This window comes from Rattus norvegicus, chromosome 5 (assembly GCF_036323735.1).
Source record: "Rattus norvegicus strain BN/NHsdMcwi chromosome 5, GRCr8, whole genome shotgun sequence".
In the NCBI taxonomy this organism is placed as follows: Eukaryota; Metazoa; Chordata; class Mammalia; order Rodentia; family Muridae; genus Rattus; species Rattus norvegicus.
In genome coordinates, this window is record NC_086023.1 from 102,046,718 (window position 1) to 102,068,040 (window position 21,323).

The window sequence follows — 21,323 nt, forward strand, 5'->3', positions numbered from 1 at the left end:
TTTTTTTTCTTTTTGATCCCATGTTTAATAGAGAGTCAGTGTTTGTGCTGCTTTATGCCTGATTAACAAGAATAAACTGGTCAATTTCTTGGTACCAACTAAGCCTCCCCACTCCATGGTTGCCAAGACATCAGGGGAAGAAGGGGGAGGCGAAAATAGGAGAGCCCTTTATACAAGCATAAAATGAAAATGACAGCCATCCCCACTCCCTTTCCCTCTTAATCTAGGCCCAAGAATTAGAGATACAAACGGGAGGGGGCTTTGAAGGGAGAGGTTGGTGGGCGCCCTCTCAGCCCAGCTTCCTCTTCCCAGGCCCCCAGATATCAAGGGGTTCTGAAAGCCTGCCTTGAGTCTCACTCTGGCCTGGCCACTCTAACCATCAACACACCGGGCAGAGGTGCCCCACTGAAGGGCAGAGGAATGGAGGGCTACCTGTAATGGAGATGTAAGAGGAACAGACATCCCTCAGGTCTGACTGTCCACTAGGAAGAACTCCAGTCTCCTGCCCTTCTTGGCAACTATTTGAACATATTTGAGTGTAGAGGAAGAGAGGTTCTCCAAAAGATGCCCTATATCTGCTTCCCTCTTCTCTCAGTCCTCCTCTCTGGTTCCCCCTTGAGGAGCCCAGCCAGCTTTTTAAAAGAAAATTCTAATGGATCTTTCTCTCCTTTACTTGCCTTAATCTCCTTTATCTCCCTAAAAGTTCTGGCTTGTTCCCCCTCATCCCATCTTGAGAGAGTTGGGGACTTAAAAGACAAGGTCTATGGACCCTTCAAAGTTAGGATAGCACAGGTACCTTAATTTTTCTCTCCTCATGCCCTCCCAGGAAAGGCTTATTTCAGAGCTAGAGCAGAAGTTCCCCATTTTGTTTTGAAAGTCCAGAAACCCCCTTCACCATGTAACTTACAATGGAGCTTTCTCTAAAAGAGTTTTGACTGCAAAGGTGACCAGCAGTCCTGGCTTAGGCTTAGTGACAGGGCTCTCACCTGCTAAAGGAGAGGGTGTAGGGTAGGTTCCTGGCAGTCTGGGTTTGAATCAGGTTTGTGCAAAGTGCACAGTTAGGAGCCCAGCTGGAGACCCCTAGCTAAAGGTACACATGTTGGAAGGAGAGCCTGCAAAATGGAGGTGGGAACAGGATCAACTGGTGCTCCCGTGAGTCCACATAGTTTCAAATTCACTGTCACACAGTTGAACAAACTATGAACAAAACCCTGAACAAAAGACAAAACACATTCTGATATCCCAGACACTGGTTCACCCTGTAACCCACTTGTCCCCAGAACAAAATTCTGGTCAGGCATCTTCTGTGACTAAGGATAGGAGCCTGCCACTCAGGAGAATCAAGGCTAAGTGGGAGCCATGATCAATTTCACTCCCAATAAAGTGGTGTAAATTTAGAAAAGCCAGCCCAGCATCCTCGAACCCAGAAGTAGGCAGCCATGCAGACCAACCATGCAGATGTGAGTGGATTTCATTCCGTTCCCCACAGGTGTCCCAGAAGCACAGCACAAGAGATCTAGTTTCTCTGGTACTTTCCCATGGGCTTCTTGGCTTGGAAGTTGAAGCCTCGGACCCCTCAAATATCAAACTTCACCAATCCTAGACAAAATAGCCTTATTAAGCCACCAGACAAGTGAGTTGAGGTTTTGTCTGTGTTTATTTAGGTTCAGTGATCTGGGCTGGGTAACCCCAAGAGAGTGAACTTGGTCATCTCCAGCTCTCCTGTGTGCCAAGAGTTCAGGACAGTGATAGAAATTGGTGTCCTCTACCTACTCGCGCCTTCTAAATAGCCATCTGTGCCTCATGCACAGCTCCGTGGTGGTGGTGGTGGTGGTGGTGGTGGTGGTGGTGGTGGTGGTGGTGGTGGTGTGTGTGTGTGTGTGTGTGTGTGTGTGTGAGAGAGAGAGAGAGAGAGAGAGAGAGAGAGAGAGAGAGAGAGAGAGAGAGAGAATGGGGTACCCCAGGAAGACAGAGTGATGCCAGGGAACAGGGAGTCAGGGATTCCCCAGGCCTCCATGGAGGGACAACCTGCCCTGCTCAAAGGATCCATCTTCCTAATTCCTGACTGATAAACTGGAAAACTGTGCTCCAGACTCAGGCAGGGTGGAGCCTTAAACAAATTAAAGCAAGACAAAATCAATTTGAAACCCAAACTACAAGTCCAGGGGTCCCACTGTAAGTGAGACAGAGGTGGAGAGGGCAGAACGGCAGAGGGTGGAGGGTGGGGTAGAGGTCTCACAGAGGAGCTTGAGAAGAAAAGAACTTCATGGACAGAAAAGAACTTCTTGGACAGCCAGGGCCAGTGAGTCTATGCCTTTGGGGACCCCTGCTCTTCCACCGCCTGCAAGGTTTGCACTGGGGAAAGGTGAAGATGGCTGGTGGGTGAGAAGAGAATAGGTGTGTGTGTGGTGGGGGAGAAAGGGTGGCTACTTTTCTCTCCCTGCCAGAGCTAGCTGAGGCAAGCTTTAAGGGGTCAACGCACCAGAAAACAGCAAGTTTAGGTAACTTGACCAGTGACAGAGGCTTTAAATTAGCCATAGTCGAGGGAGAGATTTTTTTGAACACTGGAAACAGGGCCAGATCTTGATACCCTTAAAAATCAGAGTCCGAGGTCACATCTGCCCGTAGCTTCTGAAGTGGGGGCTGGTGACAGCAGGGAGCCTGCATTGGTTCCTAAAGAGAGACATGGGTGGGGCAAGACCTGGATTCCTGGCTTAGATGGCAATAGGCACAACTAAGCAAAAGCTTAGAAGGAGCTGGGAAAGTCCTTCTCCCAAGGCAGTCTTAGATTGTCCCTTCTGAGGGGTCCAGTCCCGATCTCCCCCACCCCACGAGGGAGGCATGCCACTCGAGAATCTTTGAGCCACTGTTAGTGATTTTCTGACTCTGCTTTGGGTCATTGCGGGCACCACACGCACCGTGGCCCCAGGGGAAGGATTCCGGCTAGCACTCCCTTGTGGGAAGAGGGTTATGCTGGCCCCAGATTGTGCAAGCCGGCCACCAACTTCTCCCTGAGCTTCCGGAAGGAATTGTGAACCACGCGGGTTCCATGATCTCCCTGGCACATCGCTTTGCTTTCCCTCGCTGCTCAGCGCACCACCAGAACGCAGAATGCAATTACGTTCCAAGCGAGCGCAGGGCACCCTCCTTGCCCAGGGCTAGGGCGTTTTGAGGAAGGATCTTTCCAAAGGAACCCATCTTTCTAAAGCCAGTAGGGTTCTTTAGTAATTTTCTCGGGGGTGGGAGATAAATCAAATCGCCTGTGGGCTTGCAGCTGGAAGCCAGTTATTGAGGCTCCCTGAGCCTCGTTCCTAACGGATTAGCTCTCTCGTTGTTTGGGGATAACGTGAAAAGTAAAGAGAAAACATTATCTTAAGTGACTCGCACATCGCTTTTTTAGTTCCACGAATAAACGTCTATGTCTTGGGCCAATTTCACGACTGCCCACGCAAGGCCCAGACTTTGATATTTAAACCAGGCCAGGTGAAACTACCTGTTGGGGCACACTGCAGCCTATAAGTCTGACCCTACTTTCCTTATGCAGTTTGTGGGAGAGGTGGAACTGTTCAGGGGGTGTTCAGAGAAGGGACACCGGCCGAAGGGGAACTGCACCAGCTCCACGGCCCCGGTCTGCAGAAACTAAAGACAGTCCCATGCAGCCGAATCTCGGCACGATTCTCTGTGATTCACTACGAAGCAATGTAGTGGATTCTTGACACTAGAGCACGTCCTTGGACTCTCAGAAACAAAGAGCCGGGGGCAGCTTGCTGTGCTCCCGCCCCCCACGGTACGCTCCAACTCCTGTTTCTCCCTACGTGCAGAAATTCACTCAACTTCTCCAAGGAGCGGGCAACGGATGCTTTCCTGCCGCAGCCTGGCCACTTTGCTGGAAGAAAGTCTCTGCCCCAAGGAGCAGACACAGTCATCATACAGCCTCCGCAGAAGAGCGGCCAGCTTACCGGGACCTGCTGAGCCTGTGACGAGGATTTTTAGAAGCTGGGGACTGGAAGGCTTATGTGTCCCAGAACCTGTGGGAAAGACCATTGGGAAGTTTCATTTGGAAAGTGCTGGGCGCAGCCCGGCTCTGGCGCACAATTTCCAGGCTTCCAGGCAGCCAAACTGCAGCGAAGCTGCGGGAGGCATGGGGGCTCCGGCTTTTCCATCGAGAGTTTCTCATGCGGGTTCCTGGGGGTTTTTGTTTTTTGATTTTTGTTTTTTGTTTTTGCTTTGTTTGTTTGTTTATTGGCAGCAAACCCCACTGGGTTTGGGGAGCACCAATATTTGGAAGAGCCCTACCACGGGTCTCATCAGAGGATCAGAGATGAAGCAACTTGAGGAACGCACCCGTTTAGTTTTCTAAGGCCATGCATCTTTTTTTAATCCCTCACGGTCACCGTCACGATTTATTTGGCTGCAAACGAAATGGGAATAGATTTTAGGAAACTGGGGGGGAAGAAAGTGGATAAGCCTTAAATTGTTGAGAGCTTTCCTTTTTACAGTGAAGACCACAGGGCTACGTGGAACGGAGAGAAATTATTAGTGAGACTTCTCTGCTCAGGAAGGTGGAGGAGATTGAGCCGGGGAACTAAAAAATGTCTCCGATCTCCGTGCGCGCTGCAGGTTCCCACCCGCAGTTAATCAACCTGGCAATATTCTCTTGATCTGCCCGCACGTAGCTGTCTCCAGTCCTTCATGACACTTTCCTTCTCTGTTTACATCTTTTCTATGCGGGGGTCATCAGAGTTTGGGGCTGCCCCAACCTCTCTGGTGCCTGCATTTGCAAAAACTCTTTACAAACTTTCCCATCCATCGCACACTTGCGGGTGGGCTCTCTCCAAGCGGGTCTCTGGACTGCCGGGAGACCCTCTTCAGCCGAGAAGCCTGGAATAATTTTCAGCGCCGCGCTCCGAAGCCCCTCCTTTATTTTAGTTCAATGGGGGGCGGGAGGGGGCTCACAGAATCAAGGATAATAAACAATGCTGCTTACTAAAGATACAAAGTGGGTGCAGAAGCACGGAGATGGTTTAACAAGTGGTCAGACTTTCAGGGACGCCTTTGAAAGAGACTTGTAAAGTAAAACCATTGGCGGCTCTCTCTCTTTTTTTTTTTTAAGTACAGAAATACATGGAACACGCGTTGTCAGAATGTGCTGTTTGGAGCGGTGTTTATTTATTGTCCTTTGCCTCTGGAGATCAGCAGGCGCAGTTGCTACCTACCTACTCCTTGGTGCAAATCGCCTCCCTATCTTAAGGTCTCATTAAAAGGGTCTTCTGGGTGTCTGTATACTGTGCTACCCTTATTCTAGATGCCCAGGAGTTGCAGGTACCACAGGCAGTGGGGACTTTAGGGGAAAATGCAATTTTAACTGGCGTTGCCCGAATAATTCAAAGACAGGGAACTCTCTCTCCTTCCTACACACACACACACACACACACACACACACACACACACAGAGAGAGAGAGAGAGAGAGAGAGAGAGAGAGAGAGAGAGAGAGAGAGAGAGAGAGAGACATTGGTTGTGGTTTTGGGTGCTGACTGCCACTGGGGATTAAGCCTTCCTTTTTGGGTGTGGGTGAAACTGATTTCTACTCTGCCCAATGGCCTTGGGAAAGGGCTTCCCATCTGCTCTGAACACCCCCTCCCCTTACAATGTCAGAAAATCTGCCCACAAATATTGGCACCAAGCTGCCGTGACAGGCGGTGCTGCTTTAAATAGGAAAGAGACAGACCCGGGCAGGCAAAAAGAAAACCAGCAACCTTCAAGGGCCAGGTTACCTGCCTCCGTACCCAACCCCCCAAAGCCCAAAGGCAGAGAAAGGAGACACCTAGAAACTCTCCTTTTTAAAGCGGAGTGGGGAATGTAAACCATGTACAGTGTACATGCAGATGGGTCCCTGAAGGCCAGTTGTTAAAGGGAAGCAAGGTAAGAGTCTGGCTTATCCTTGACTTCTATGCCTCACCGATAGCCTCTGTGCTTGTTCAGATACAGGGAACCATTAGAAGGCGTTTGAGAGGCATTTGGCTGTGCTCCTTTTGTTTTGTTCAAAGCTGAAGGGGGTGGAGTGGGGCTTGATTAGGGAAGGTCTGGGTTCAGTCCTGGACCCTAAGACAGAACTCATCCTAGGTAATTGAGGTGCTGGCTGCCACTTTTCCCTGGATGACCCAACCTTCAGTTATGCCCCTCCTGTTCCACTGAAGGCATCCTCTATTCTGGAGATGGTTGTATTGACAGCTGTACCCCATGAAACATCTGAAGCCCTTTCCCACCTCCCCTCAAAGATGATGACCTCATCCAGGGCTCACAGTCATCTGTTCCTAACTCTCTGTACTTGACCTGCAGATTGCCCAGCAGTCTCTGATGGACCCTCGGCCTGCATGGCCCTTTCTCCTAAGAAGCATCCTGTGTGCTAAGCCCAAGCTTGAGAGACATCCTCCCACAGAGTGTGACCAAACTGTAGAGGGCATCTCAGGAGGGTTTAGGTGATGAGCAGATAGATTGTCTTGGCTTTCCCACTGCTTTCCAAGTCAACTTGGCTCTGTATTGTCATTTTGAAGAAATCGAGGCCCAGGGAAAGTTTTTGACCAAAGGATGCAGGAAGAGCTGAGAGCAGAGGCTGGAGCGGCCTCCGGACATCTTAAGTTCGGAGTCCATTTGCTCAGTTTGAGGGAGGTGCAAAAGTTGACAATGAGCTACTGTTCAGTGAGTGTCAACCGTGTGGCAGAGCACGTGCCACCCAGACGTGTATGTAAGTCATCTCCTTAGCAGCTCTGACGAGTCTCATTAGCCCCCAACAAAATGTAAATGACACAATAGGAAGACAGGCATAAATCAAAATTCCTCAAGTAATGTAAAAGAAGATAAACTGAAAGTGAAAGCCTTCCACTTCACTCTTTCTCCCAAAATACCATTTATAGCTTTCATTTTCATGGCCGAGTATGTACCTGACAAATGTTAGTATCGTTTTATGAGTGGGAAAAGGAAGGCTCTCAAGCTAACAAAATGTGGCTACCTGCATCCCATCCCATTGCTCTCTGTGAGCTAATAAAGCGAAGGTGAACCGTGTGAGTGAAACATTGATATAAAAAAAAAAATACAAGATGAGAGAGTCGATATCATTTTCCTTTCCTTCTTTTCTATTTCTCCTTTTTAAGAGCCAACATTGCTGCGTATTTTCAGAAGCTGAGACCGTATTAATAATTATCTGTAGTGACTGTATTCTTCCTTGGCCTTGGTGTAATTGTATAAACTGTTCTCCTCCAAGCCTCATGACCAAGGCCCTGAGGCTGCCTCCACCCTGTGGTAGGCCAGAGCTGGGGAATACCTGTTAAGCTGTGGATTTCCCTGATGATCCCTTAGACTTGTTGGGAGATTTCAATGAGAGACAAGGAAACTATGTAAATTTAAATTCTCGCTCTATAAATGTAATTGCTACTTTTCAAAGATGTCTTTAGGACCCTCTATGCAGTTAGAACAATGGAGAATTAGGGTTTTTTTTTTTTTTTCTTGAAAGGAAGGGGAGGTGTCTCTCTTAGAACTGGCTATTTTGCCCAGACTGGTCTCAGATTCAGAGATCTGCGTGTCTCCACCTCCTGAGTGCTGAAGTTAAAGGTTGAGCCACCACACCCAGCAAATCTGGGGACTTTGCAAAAGGCTATGCTTTTGGGGATTGATGGCTACAAGGTGAAAGGGGATGCTCATTGATCAGTGGGAACAGGAGTGCTGGGCCTTTCACATGGGAAGACTGTAGCATGTGCGAAGTAGATTTCTTCCTCCTGAAGACTGGTTGATTAGGACACAGAGAGATACAGGTACACTGTATGGAGGAGGGTGACCAAGAGTAGCAGTGGTGTGCCCTGAAAGATGCTTCGGCCTGCTCCTTTGGTAAGTATTTACTACCAAAAGCTAGTCATAGACTTTTGGGAGCACACACCTGTACGAGGCTAACAGCTTCCAAAGTGCAATTATTTAATTTATTACATTTCTTTTGTGAATAGGAAGGGTGGCTTTGTGCCTTTTCTCACGTGATGCTCACTTTGTCTTGATTTAAAAAGAAGAAAACAACAACGATTTCGTTTTGCAACTTTCTTTAGGGGACTGATGAGGAGAAATGAAAGTCCACTGGCAGGGTCTCCTTGGCTTAGCAGGGGCACAGCCATGGGAAGGGGCCGCTAACCCTTCCTGCTAATGCCTGCAGCATGCACACAAGACTGTCTGGCCTCTAGGAAGAAAGGAAAAGAGATGACGGGGCCTGGGGAGTAAGCCCGTTCCAAGAAGAAACTGTGAGTAGAGAAAAATCAAGTTTCTTAAGCTCAGCAAGGCTTCAGAGCTTGTCTAGAGGCTCTGAAGGACACCAGGACAAAGGCTACTGCGCCCCCTGGTGTTGGACTCAGATCAGATTCCAGAGAGCTGTGTGGAGACCAGCAGCCAGGAGCTTCCTAAAGGAACCACAGAAAAGTTTCTTCTGTTTGCTAAGCACATTGAGTAGAATTCGCCCTTACTTTCTCAATTCTGTAGTCTAAGTAGATACCCTCTGCTCTAGAGAGAGCTGTGTGTACCGCCGGCTACTTTGTTTTATTTGGTTTTCTTTGCATAAAATTTAGTCTAGCGGGACAAAGACCGCTTAAAAGCGACCCTGTTTTGGGGGGAGTGCAGCAGTCTGCAAACAACTCTGCATTGTGGGTGATGTTCTGGTTTGAGGGGAGTCGTTTGAAACTTCACAACCCCTTGTTCCTCCTCTTAAAAGCAGATAGTTTTGAATAGGATGTTTTAAGGGCTCCCTTAAGCTCCAGTGTTGAATAAGTGGTACACTGAGCCATCTTTTCTCAGAGCCTTGCAAAAGGGATTTGTTAATTTCTTTGCAGGTGCAGGCCCATTTCAGCATCCAAAGTTTCCTGATTCTGAGCGAAGATTTTTAAAAGTGCAAAATGTATCTCTTTTCAGCACAGAAGCCCCTCACCCTCCAGTCTCAAGTAAAAACCCAGCTAGGAAGCTGGAGAGTGAGCACAGCTCAGTCGCTGCTATTTCTTTTAAAAATAAAGTACTAAGTGTTGTGCTGGAAATTCTGCTCAGTGTCTCGTGTGGTAGGTGTGAATACATGCTTTAATTGTTCCAGGCACTAGACCAAAAACTTCCCCAGAATTAGCAGGGTTTTCAGCTATAATCTGGCTAACATTTTTCTGCAAATAGGTATGAAGACCAGACTGAATTGCCATCGAAATTTACAGCCATTCCTCATCTAGTCAGGTGATCAGCCCCGGGGAAGAATTATGGCGCCACTGAGAGTTTTCCACTCCTCAAACCTGTATGTCTTGTCTCTAACGTGAGCAGTCGGTTATGCCTCGGGCAGCTTCTTCCCTCTGCACTGCTGCTCCACTGTTATCTCTGTGCAATGGGCACAGTTTCTTACTAGCATCACTACTAGGGATCTCATGAGTGCCCCAGAAAGAATATTTGAGCAGCTACTTTAGTGCTGTAGCTGTGGCAAACGTATGCAGCCGTTGTCCCAAATGACAGTGTCTGGAGGAGCTGGTCTCCCTCTGAGAGAGGTGAGCCTGGAAGGGCAGCACACAGATGAGATGCCCTGTGATAACTGACTCCTGCCTCACAAAGGGGAAGACCCTGAGTAAGAAGGGTTTACCAGATGGCTAATGCAGTGGTTGGGAGCACCATGACCCCCATTGAAGGAAACAACTCTGTTACGGGCTAAAGTGCATGATTCCAAAATTCCTATGTTACAGTTCTAATCCCTCGGACCTCAGAACGTGGTTGCATTCAGAGATAGGTTCATTGTTTAAAAAACAATATCCATTTATTACTTGTTTATTTATTGTGTTTATGTACTAGAGTTGGCTTCCACTTTTTGGGTTCCAGGGATCGTATTTCGAGGATCCATCGAGGTGCTTGGCAGCGAGCACCTTTACCTGCTGAGTCATCAGCCCCAGGAGACAGGTTCTTTAGAAACACAATTATGTCTCAGTGACGTAAGCCTTAATTAATCTAAGGTGACCAACGTGGACCGGATAAGATGTTGACAGAGACATGTACAGAGCTAGACCATATAAAAACACAAGGACAAGGGACCAGATATGAACCAAGGAAAGATCCTCAGAAGAAACCAACCCTGCTGATAACCCTGGTCTCAGACTTGAGACTCAGACTGTGAGGTGATAGATTGCCTTTGTTTGAACCACTAGATTTTGTGGCATTTGATTATGGCGGTCCCATCAAACTAATGCAAGCTACTCTTTGGCAGGAGCCAATTATGTGCAGCCGTGGAGATACAGATCCCATGTCAACACATTTTCCAGTGTGAGAGTCTTTTATTTTTGAATTTTGGGAGGAGGACTGGCTTTACGGGTGTGCGACATGAGCAATCCCACAAGATCCGTTACTTAGAAGTGAGTGGTCCATGTTTGTCTTGATGTCCTGCTCTCTCCATCTTCAAATTCTTAATTCCCAACAGGGGTCTTGCCTTTTCATATGTGACTAGGCCTCTGGACATTATGGAACTAGTCTAGTGACAAATGATATGAAATATAAGTGATGTGTGTATTAAGATTATGGGAGCCCAAATCAAACATGGCTAGGGGCTACAGTGACCTTGGGATATTGCACTGAATTTTTTGTTCTAACTGCATTAAGATTTTCCATCCCTGATAACCACTGGGAAAGAGTTTATAGAACCCAGAAGTTTGTCAGAGATGGAAGGAAAGCCACCAGATATGATTCTCTTAGATGAATTAATGTGGCCCAGGCTGGATTTTTTTGTTGTTGTTGTTGTTTGTTCATTTGTTTGTTGTTGTTTTTAGAGCTCAGCCTTAAGAACCTCACAAGTATCGTTTCAGTATTTTTTAATTAATTTTTACTCTCTGTGTGTAGGGTGTGCACACCCATGCCTGTGTGCACGCATGTGTGTATGTCAATCTCTCTTCATCTTACTTTTTGAGACACTGTGTCTCATACTACATAGGGAGCCCATCAACAGTCTGCAATGGCTGCCCAGGGAAGTCTGGAGATCCTTCTGTCTCCACCCTTACCCCTAGCACTAAGATCACAAACACATCAGCACAGGAGACCTTTATATAGGTATTGGGGATCCGAATTAGGCTCCTGTGCTTTCCTGGCAAGTACCAACTGAAGTTTCCTCGCAGAGCCTCAGTGAGACTCGGGTATGAGTGGAACATAATGGTTTAAAAGTGATATGTTTGTGTGTCAAGCTGACAAAGGGTTATGGTGAGCCCTAATTGTCAACTTGACATAAACTGTAATCACACAGGAATACACTTTCAATAAGGGATTGTGTACACTGGGTTGGTACAAGTCTGTAGAGGATTATCTTAATTAAACTTATTGGTGCGGGAAGACCAAGCCCACTGTGGGTCCAACCATTGCCACAGTACCGTGTGAGGGGAGAGAGCCAGCTGAGCATAGGCAAGCCAGTGTGCATTCATGATTGTGGCTGTGGTGTAACCAGCTGTCTCGGTTCCTGTCTTGACTTCCCTACAGTGACAGACTATAACCCTGAATTATAGGCTGAATAAATCCTTTCCCCCGTGTGATGTTTTTTGTCAGGGTGTTTTATCACAGTATCAGAAATAAAACTGAGATACAATGACAACAACAACGACGACGACGACGACGACGACGACGACGACGACGACGACGGCCCCCTCTGCTCCCTTTCTACCAGATTCCTTACCAGGTTCCCAGTTGGGATGAGTTTGGAGGATTAAGCTGGAGCATAAAACAACACGAGGCCACCTGTGCATGGAAATGTGTGGTCTGAGTCACGTACTGTAGATGAACTGATATCTTTCCACTTCCTGGAGCAAGTCATAGCAGGAGGTTAGAGTTTGGAAGAAAGGGTTTAGATCCCATTGAAAGAAATGCAGTTATCGGGTTGGGGATTTAGCTCAGTGGTAGAGCGCTTGCCTAGCGAGCGCAAGGCCCTGGGTTCGGTCCCCAGCTCCAAGAAAAAAAAAAAAAAAAAAAAAAAGAAATGCAGTTATCAGTGAAGTGAGACCCGGTCACGGGGCTGTCGTGGCGGATCTGCCTTTCTGCATATGCATTGATTTATAAAGCACACTGACAATGGTGTGGTGGAATGTTTGGTCTGGAGGTCTGCCTTGCTAGTATTTCTGCCCGGCACTAACTGAAGAGTGTACATTTCAAGAGGACTTATTTCTTATGCATGTTTTATGCCTATTCCCTCCAGGGGATAAATGAAAGCTTGTTTGAGACATCCTGCATTTCTTGGAAGAAGGTAACTATACATTAATATAGAGCCCTCTTTTTCTTTGCAGGCCCAGGACACACAGGACGGATGTTTCCAAGTCACTCCAGGGACAGCATGAGGCTCTCGCTGGCCTGTGTCTCAGAAGCTGCTTTCTCCACCTCTTCCTTGTGAATTTCCTAAACTCTCTACCTCTGGTTCATGTTCGCTCTTCTGGATAGTCTGTGTGCAATGAGCCCTTAAAGGAATATTGCAATGAGCTATAAGAGTTGTGAGCCTGCGGTAGGCAAGGCCTGCACTGGGACAGCAAAGGAAATTTCATTGCATCTGCTCCTAAGTCACAGGTTATCCAGAGCCCACTTTACCCCAAGAGACAGCCTCTCCCCCATCCCTAGGAAACAGTAGAGCTTAGGAAAATGAATGACTCCACCACATTCAAGAGGCTTCAAATTGTATACTTGGCATTTCTGATTTCAGTTCTGAAATTCTGTCCCTTAGTCGTGGGGAAAATAAGAAATGGAGTTACACCTTGTCATTTAAAAAACCATTGAATTAAGAGAAATGGAAAATCATGCCCACATAAAACATGTATGGAAGTGTTCATGTTTTGATCATGGCGGGGGATATAGCTCAGTCATGGAGTGCTTGCATAGCAATGTGCATAATCCGAGGTTCAAGCCCCAGCACCGAAAAAGAGAAGCGGGAGGAGTGGAGGCATTCACAGCAGCGTTTTCAGTATAGGCGCAAAGGGGAAGGAGTTTAAACACCTACTGAGGAATGGATAAGCGGAGTGCCTTGTCTATACTCGGGATGCTAGTCATCAGTAGAAAAGTTTGAAATGATAGATACGATGGATGATCCCTTAAACATCTCCCTAAGTAACGAGGTCAGCCTAGGAAGGCGTATGTTCCATATTTCTGGGATATATGGGCTCACCGATGCAGAAAAAAGTACAGCCTGGTATCCTGGATTGGAGACACGGACTGGACTTTGGAAGACAACAGAATGGAACAGAATTTACTTGAGTGGCGATGTTCTTGAATGAACGGAAGTCATGCTTGCCCACTTGATGACTGCATTTACAAACCACTGAATTTTACTTTTAGTGGGTGAATTGCATGGTACCTTCATTTTAATCTCAATAAAGCTGCGAGTATTTTTAAGAGATTTCTAAAGACCTGGACTGCCTTTCTTTCTTGGGCCCTAATTGCCTTCTGATAAGTGTGTTAAAAGCAGATCTTACAAGTAGAAATGAGAATGAAAAACAAACAAACAAACAAACAAACAAACAAACAAACGAGCAAACCAGTGCGTTTCCAGGACAGGTTCTGACCTGAATATCAGTGAATACCCACAATGCACATCCACACCTATGTCTCCTCTAAACTTAAAGGATTTTTATTGCTACAAAATCATTAAGATATATTTAAATGGGACCTGGGGAGATAGCCCATTGTGGTTAAGAGCAGGTACTGCTCTAGCAATGGGCCTTTTGAAGTTAGGGGTTTTATTGTTGTGACTTAACACCATGACCAAAGACAGGTTGGGGAAGAAAGGCTTTACTTGGCTTACACTTCCACACTGTAGTGTTTCACTAAAGGAGATTAGAACAGGATCTCAAGCAGGGCAGGAACCTAGAGGCAGGAGCTGGTACAGAGGGCACAGAGGAGAGTTCTTTACTGGCTTATAGAACCCAGGACCAGCCCAGTATTGGTACCACTCACAACACCAATCACTAAATGAGAAAATGCCCTACAGCTTAAATGTATGAAGGCATTTTCTCAATTGCGGTTCTCTCCTTTCAGATAACTCTAGCTTGCATCAAGTTGAAATAAAACTCACCAACACGGGGCTGGGGATTTAGCTCAGTGGTAGAACGCTTACCTAGGAAGCGCAAGGCCCTGGGTTCGGTCCCCAGCTCCGGAAAAAAAAAAAAAGAACCAAAAAACTCACCAACACAATTGACCCTTTGTCAACTTGACACTTTGTCAAGCATATCACTGTTGACACATAACCTTTCCTTCCTTGTGCTTCCCCAAGATTACACATTAATATCATCAACATTATAATATAAGTATTCCAAAATTTTAAAGTTCCACAGTCTTTAAAAAAAATCATTTTCTTTGAAATATCCAGTCTCTAAAAATCCAAACTCTTGTAAAATTCAGTCTTCTGATTGTGGGCTCCCATGAAATCAAAAGTAAATTAAATAGTTTCTCACTTTAAGAGGAAAGAACCAGGGCACACTTACCATCTGAATAAAGCAAAACAAACTCCAGCAGTATAAATAACTTAATGACCAATGTCTGGGATTCACTCACAGTCTTCTGGGCTCTTCCCAAGGGTTTGTATCACTTCTCCAGCTCTGCCCTCTGTAGCACACACAGCCTGTCTTCTAGTCTCCTGCTGGCTGCATTCCTCCCCACCGCTGCTGTTCTTGGTGGTCATCCCATGGTACTGGCAGTCTTCAGCTTCAACTGGGCTGCACTTTTCAGCAATGGCTTCTCACTGAGCTCTCTTCATAGTGCCAAACCTCAACTTTTCTCCATATCCCTTTCAATTGTGGGGTTTCAATTGCTACTGAGGCCGCACCGTCTCCAATGGCCTATCCTGGCCCCTCACGGTGCCAAATCTCAGCTGTTTCTCATGACCCCTTCATGCCTTCGAAACCAGTACCACCTAGACAACTCTTAGGCTACTAAGTTCAGCTATCAGCATGAGGTACAAATCGGGCCACCTCTGGAACACAACTTCTTTGTGTAGATACTGAGGAAATACTGCCCAGATCTCTTTCACCTCAATGATGCTGGTCTCTTCCTAATCACCTTAATCGAGGTCAATTTCTTAACTCCAGTTGACCAGCTTCTATTGTCCCAGTAGAGCAATGGTTTTACTTCATTGGCTCTGGTCTTTTGTTAACCACAGCTTATCAGAACCACAGCTTCTTAACTCAAAGTCTCAGTAGAGTCTTTGTGTCCTTCTGAAACTTCACAAGCCAGGCCCCCATTGTCCATACTGTTCTCAAGATTCTTATCTTCCAAGCACCTGCGCAACTGCTCATTGAGTTCTCAACATTTAGTAGTTTCTCTAGCCCAAAGTTTTAAAGTCCTTCAACAACACTCCCCAACACAATATACTTAGTTTTGTCACAGCAATATCCTACTATCCTAGTGCCAACTTGTCTTAGTTAGGGTTTCTATTGCTATAATGAAACACTATGACCAAAATCAAGTTGGGAATGAACGGGTTTGTTTGGCTTATATTTCTACATCTAGTCCATCACGGAGGGAAGTCATAGGAGCTTAAGCAGGGCTGAAATCTGGAGACAGGAACTGAGGCAGAGGCCATGGAGGAATGCTGCTTACTGGCTTATTCCTTATGACTTACACCATCTACTTTCTTATAGAACCCAGGGCCCAGGGATGCACCACTCACAATGGGCTGGGCTCTTCTCCAGTCACTAAATAAGAAATCTACAGCCTGATCTTATGGAAGCATTTTCTCTATTGAAGTTCCCTCCTTTCAGATCACTCTAGCTTGTGTCAAGTTAACATAAAAAAGCCAGCACAGGGTCTGAGTTCAGTTCCCAGCACCCATGTTGAATGGCTCACCATCACCTATAACCCCAGCTCCAGGATAGCCGTACACTTTCACGCTCTTCTCGGACCCCTGCATTTCTATGTGTGCACACCCATACACAGACATACACATATGCACATAATTAAAAATAAGCAAATCTTTACAGATGTAAGATATGTGTATATTTAAATGAGCCTAAAATTGATTTATTGGGGGTTCTGTCCCCCCTTTTAGGTACTAACACTGCAACTTGCCCTGAAAGAACTGATAACTCCATTTTCAGTTTACATGCTGCCGTTACTTCTGACAGGCTGCCTGTCCTAGACACGGTGACTCATGCTTCATTCCTTGGCATATCCTGTCCAAATGGAATGCTGACTGACGCCAACTTGCACTGACCCACGTGAACCAGTTGAGTTCATACAGAAAGAGAGCTCTTGAGCTGTTTGTTATATTCAATTGCTGTAACGATCTAAAGCAAATAAAGTGAAATCAAAAGAAGCAGTGCTCATGCCGCCTCTCCTCCCCATTGCTTCAGTTCTTTATATCACCACCTGGGGTCTTGAGGCTACTAGCATCTCTTGGTCCTATAAAAAAAGACCGTATAGTGACACGCTGTTGACATCTCAAATCTGTGATCAGTGACTTCCCCTGGAGTTCATCATGGCGGCAGTACTGATGGAATGAGGCCAGTGCTATTGAGCAGGTCTCCCCTTTCCCAAAGTAGGCATTGTTAAGCATCAGCTAGCTATAGTGGATATGTCTGCATCCTCTTTCCCAGAACTTGTGACTATAGCCTCATTGTTGTGACTATAGTCGTTGTTGCTGTAATTACATTAATGATTTTGATGAGATAGCCTGTGCTATCAGACAAGGAGAAAGCAAGGTGAAGCATGAGTGCAGAGGAAGTGAGGGGCAGTGTGACCCCACACACTGAAGTTAGAATGAGGTTGCCACCAACCAAAAATTTCCCCAGAGTCACCAGAAGCTGCCAGAGACAGAGACAGAATCTCCCCTCTAGTATCTAGAGGCAATGTGGCACCACAGCCCCACGCTATCCAGAAAGAGTAAAGAATACATTTGTGTTCTTTAAGGTTGCTTGGAGTTGGTAATGATGGAATGCAGGAGAATGCTGTTGCAGTCTTGCCCTGTGGTTTGTGCATGAGCACTGGCTCAGTGCAGCAGGATAGGAAGTCAACTTCTGCTGGGAAGCAAACTCTCCTGCCAGGGCTTGCTGAGAGCGTCCACCTACCACCATAGTGCACAAGGCAAGAACAGCGAAGGGGAAGGAAGCTGTGGCCCAGTGGAATGCTCCTGCCTCTGTGAGTAAGAACATATAATAAATGAGTGAGTTAATTTCCTTTTATATCAATTTCCTAGATGACAATGCATCATTTTTTTTTAGAGTGCCTTTAAAATGTTTGCTTGCACAGAACATTGGGAATGTATACACTGTTATCTTTTAATGGATATGAAAATTTTTTAAATTAATTTTTTTTGGTGGAGTCCATGACTTCTGGACAGTCCTAATTTCATGTAATTTAATGATTTTTTTCCCTAAGAAGAAGTTGTTTAGTATGCATTTAAATACCCAGAATTCTTTGTGAGATAACATTTAAATGCCTTTACAAATCATACAAAAGCATTTGGATGCTGAAGTGCAACTTAGAGGCAGAATGTATACTTAGCTTGTGAAAAGCCTGGCTTTTATCCCTACAGCACGAGTGTGCGCACGCATGAGCGCACACACACACACACACACACACACACACACACACACACATACACACACGCACATACATATACATGTAAAGAATAAATAACAGAAAGAATGGATTATGGGTGTTCAGAGAAAATGTTGCATTATTATTTAGACTTTCTTACTGAGTAAAATATTATTTACCTAAAAGAAAATAGACTATTCTTAAGACCAAACGGCCTGCCACAGATGAAGGGTTCCTCTAAGGCCATAAAACATGCATTGCTACAACAGTATTTATTCAAGTCTGCTCTCCAGCCACCAAGATGTTTCAGGAGATTAGAATTATTTATTACAAAGCTAAAGAAAAATGGGAGAAAATAAAAACTTAGTTTTAAAACCTCCCACCCCCCCTCATCTCACTCCCTGTGTTTGTACAGAGTCACATTATGTAGCTGTGGATCTTGCTGAACTAGGCTAACTTTGACCTTTCAGAGATCTACCAGCCTCTACCTCCCAAGTGCTGGAATTATATAAGCCCCATTGTAGCCTAGAAAATTGCAAACACATCAGTTCTATCAATGTCAAAGGTAGACAGACTCAAATAAGGTTTATAGAAAAAAGACAAGATTACAATTTTCCTTTTGCTAACAAAAAAACACTTTTAAGTATTACTCATTCTCAGTAACACTGGTTAAGAGCAGCCCTGCAAATCTGCCTTTTCTCTAAAAGCTAAAAGAGAACTCACCACCAAAGTTGAGATATAAGGAACTGGAAGAAATCAGTGATTTGTTTCTTGATGGTAACTTTATAGCAAAGATATGTGTTTCTTTACACTGAATTGTTTTCTTCATGTGGAAATGGCTGATAGAAATCTAGGAATGGATATAATTAGGTACCGTGTGGCTCCTACTCTCAAACACTCTTTTCTTTTGTTTGAAGTCAAGCAATTCAACATTTGCTCAGGAACTGGAGCTGAGGACCAGAGTTAAGCCCAAGAGACATTGTCAAAGCTGCCTGGACAAAGGCTCAGAATGACTGCACTGGGGAACCATCCTGCCTTGGACCCAAACCGAGATTGATGACCTAATATATCTTTCTCAGCACTGCCGGCCATAGTTTTATGAGCATCAAGAACTGGGTGTCTGCCATTGTCAACAAACAGAGCTTCTCCTGGGCTTTTCTCTGCACAGACACCAAGAACCCCAAAGGCAGGCCCCAGTCTCTTTGGGTCTACCACTCAGCCTGGAGCTTTTGCCACGTGTGGAATAAATCTCTGCTCTAAGGATGGTCCCTCAGGAAAAGGAGGTGTGGCTTTTGCTCTCCCATGTTGTCTTGGGTGCAGGAATCTGTGATGATGGTTCCCTGAGACACCTAGAGTGACCATAGTGAAGCTTAGGTTAATGGCTCTTCCTTCTCAGGGCTTCTCCCAACGCCTGGCTGTGGATTTGGGATTTTGAGTCCTCTTTATTGAGTTCTCTGAATTGTATAAGCTATAAAACTCTCCACATGGATACCTATTAGAGAAAGTACACCAAAGTCCCTCCGGATGAAAGCATAAAGATTAAGCACCAGGCTAGAGAGATGGCTCAGTGGTTAAGAGTATTTGCTGCTCTTCCAGAGGACTTGAGTTCAGTTCCCAGTACCTGTGTAGGAAGGTTCACAGTTGCTTGTATCTGAAGCTCCAGGGGATCTAACTTCCTCTTCTGGCCTCTCTGACACCTCCACACATGTGCTATATACACACAGGAACACACCCATACACATAAACACGATTAAATATCACTACTTCTATCTTTTATGGGCATGCCTTTACCCCTGGAATGGCACCATCTGCCTAAGACTCCTTTTGTCTCTGGTTGTAAGTTGTACTCTCTTAACTACAACATCAAGTCACAAACTAGCCAGAGTGCAAGTTTATCCACATCGGCTCCTCCCTAGAAGAGGATTTCCTTCTGGGGTAATATTTGCTACACTGGCTCATAAACTCTGAGCACTACAAGAACTTTCATGCATGGTCTTCTCAGCTCTGGGCTCTCACTGTTTCAGTGTCAGCTTGGTTTGCTTGCCAGTAAAGTCAGTAGGTTTGGACTAGGCTTCCAGACTGTGCAATGAGGGCTCTCAGAGGACGAAGCTGTAGGAATGTTAGTGGCTGTTATTCTGATAACTGAAGCAATGCTGTATATCTATGCACACATATATACATGCACACACAAAAAATAACTTGAAACAAAAAATATACAGCATAGAAAATGAAAATCTAAAATCCCATGTAGCTAAGAAAAGCAGATATTTTTCTAAGATACCCATTAACATTTTATAAAACAAAAACAAAACAAAAACTCTAACCTCCACTGTGTTTCATGTCAGTCTATAGAAAAGATCTTTTTAACCATTTAATAGTCTCACTGGATTGTACTGTATAGCCAAACTGTATTTTCCTTAACCACCTCTCTTTAGTGCACACGGGTTCTTTCCACTCTCCTGTAACACGGATTCTCGCAAGCATCACGGTCCACTTGAGCATTTGAACAGTTGTCAGCATGTTTCTCTATGAGGAGCTCCCAGTAGGTGAATCATTATCAGATCAACAGTTTGAACATTTCATTTTAATAGCTGTCATCAGACTACCCACCAATAATTTTATATCTATTTATACCCCTTGTGGAGGTAAGCATGAGAATGGTGTTTTCTTCTGCTCTTGGAGTGGCTCTCAAGTCCTGTAATTGTGTGTGTGTGTGTGTGTGTGTGTGTGTGTGTGTGTGTGTGTGTGTGTGTGTGTGTGATGTAACAGGAGTAAAGAGGTTCAGCCTATGTTTGTTTGTTTCTCCCTTTGTCAGGAGCTAACAAATGACATCAGAAGTGTCCTCTTACCTTGATTAACTCTGCTCTAGGGAATCCAGAAACTAGACAGACAACTGCTTAATTTAAGAGGTTAAAAAAAATCACAGCCTCTTACTTGTCTCCAGATGGAGTTATTAGAGGCAGCTTATTAGAGAGAAAATAAAAAAGTGTGTCAAAGATAGAAAACTCTGTAACTGAATGGTTGCAGGAGTGCAAACTGATCCTGATGGTTGGCCTGTGGTTTTTGTGAAATCAACATGTTTGACCTAATAGCGTATGTTTGCATGTGAACAACTCTTGAATTCTATCCTTATGTCTATTTCTTCAAAGTAGGTTTTGTTTGTTTTTTAAAATCTACTCTTTATGGGTGCATGAAAAAAGATGTGGAGGCCATCTAGTGAATGGCATCTAATGACCCTTAATGAATGACAGGGTTTGCCAGCTTGCAATGTAAGGTTGTTTTAAGGGCTACTGTGTTTACACCTCTGGTAGCTGGGCTGTGCAGACACCATCAGAGGATAGAGAAGTCATCTAGTCAGAAGATTGGAATGCTGCCCTGTGGAGCTTCCGGAGAGAGAGAGAGAGAGAGAGAGGGAGAGAGAGAGAGAGAGAGAGAGAGAGAGAGAGAGCAGGGGTTTGGGGTCTTGCAGCCCCAATTTCACAAGAGCAGCCTCACATCGACCTGCCCCGTGATACAAAACTGTCTCTACTGTCTCATCTGGAGAAGACTGGCTTCTCACTTTCCACAGTTGTGAGGTAGATATGAAATGACGATGCCCATTTCACAACAGTGTAGCCTACTAACTAGCACTATTGTACACTGCTTAGCCTAACCTTGCACATGTCAAAGGCTCAGTAAATGTTAGGTATTTTATTAAAAAGTTTTGCTTTGAAAAAGAGATTCTGCTGCTAAAATAAAGTTTTGAAACCACCAATTTGTTTCTTGTCATCTCTAAAATGAGGCAATT

General features: G+C 45.3%; 1 long non-coding RNA gene across 3 annotated transcripts in view; it reads left to right on the forward strand.

Moving 5' to 3' along the window:
* Positions 1-13,408, forward strand: part of LOC100910558 (uncharacterized) — a 38,001-nt gene extending 24,593 nt beyond the window's left edge. Inside the window, exons 2-4 of one of the 3 annotated variants that reach the window (NR_110678.1) lie at positions 8,092-8,280; positions 10,254-10,398; positions 12,304-13,408. This is a non-coding gene — a long non-coding RNA (uncharacterized LOC100910558). Of the gene's footprint in view, positions 1-8,091; positions 8,281-10,253; positions 10,399-12,283 lie in introns of all 3 variants that reach the window. The other 2 variants (NR_110679.1, NR_110680.1) reach the window with 2 other exon arrangements.
* Positions 13,409-21,323: the final 7,915 nt, after the last annotated feature.